Here is a 1,469-nt window from a genome sequence, read left to right as displayed (position 1 = left end):
GCGAAGCCAATCAGAATGCTGCAAACAGACGCGCAACCAATCAGAACGCTGAAAACAGACGCGCAGCCAATCAGAATGCTGCAAACAGACACGCAGCCAATCAGAGCATTGCAAACAGACGCGCAGCCAATCAGAATGCTGCAAACAGACACGCAGCCAATCAGAACATTGCAAACAGACACGCAGCCAATCAGAACTCTGCAAACAGACGCGCAGCCAATCAGAGCATTGCAAACAGACGCGCAGCCAATCAGAATGCTGCAAACAGACGCGCAGCCAATCAGAACGCTGCAAACAGACGCGCAGCCAATCAGAACGCTGCAAACAGACGCGCAGCCAATCAGAACGCTGCAAACAGACGCGCAGCCAATCAGAACGCTGCAAACAGACGCGCAGCCAATCAGAACGCTGCAAACAGACGCGCAGCCAATCAGAACGCTGCAAACAGACGCGCAGCCAATCAGAATGCTGCAAACAGATGCGAAGCCAATCAGAATGCTGCAAACAGACGCGAAGCCAATCAGAACGCTGCAAACAGACGCGCAGCCAATCAGAATGCTGCAAACAGATGCGAAGCCAATCAGAATGCTGCAAACAGACGCGCAGCCAATCAGAATGCTGCAAACAGACACGCAGCCAATCAGAACATTGCAAACAGACACGCAGCCAATCAGAACTCTGCAAACAGACGCGCAGCCAATCAGAGCATTGCAAACAGACGCGCAGCCAATCAGAATGCTGCAAACAGACGCGCAACCAATCAGAACGCTGAAAACAGACGCGCAGCCAATCAGAATGCTGCAAACAGACGCGCAGCCAATCAGAACGCTGCAAACAGACGCGCAGCCAATCAGAACGCTGCAAACAGACGCGCAGCCAATCAGAACGCTGCAAACAGACGCGCAGCCAATCAGAATGCTGCAAACAGATGCGAAGCCAATCAGAATGCTGCAAACAGACACGCAGCCAATCAGAGCATTGCAAACAGACGCGCAGCCAATCAGAATGCTGCAAACAGATGCGAAGCCAATCAGAATGCTGCAAACAGACGCGAAGCCAATCAGAATGCTGCAAACAGACGCGCAACCAATCAGAACGCTGAAAACAGACGCGCAGCCAATCAGAATGCTGCAAACAGACACGCAGCCAATCAGAACATTGCAAACAGACACGCAGCCAATCAGAACTCTGCAAACAGACGCGCAGCCAATCAGAGCATTGCAAACAGACGCGCAGCCAATCAAAATGCTGCAAACAGATGCGAAGCCAATCAGAATGCTGCAAACAGACGCGCAGCCAATCAGAACGCTGCAAACAGACGCGCAGCCAATCAGAATGCTGCAAACAGATGCGAAGCCAATCAGAATGCTGCAAACAGACACGCAGCCAATCAGAACTCTGCAAACAGACGCGCAGCCAATCAGAGCATTGCAAACAGACGCGCAGCCAATCAGAATGCTGCAAACAGA

Source organism: Sinocyclocheilus rhinocerous, unplaced genomic scaffold (genome assembly GCF_001515625.1).
Source record: "Sinocyclocheilus rhinocerous isolate Xijiao unplaced genomic scaffold, SAMN03320098_v1.1 scaffold17373, whole genome shotgun sequence".
NCBI classification, from domain to species: domain Eukaryota; kingdom Metazoa; phylum Chordata; class Actinopteri; order Cypriniformes; family Cyprinidae; genus Sinocyclocheilus; species Sinocyclocheilus rhinocerous.
Note: the sequence above shows the minus strand (reverse complement) of the source record.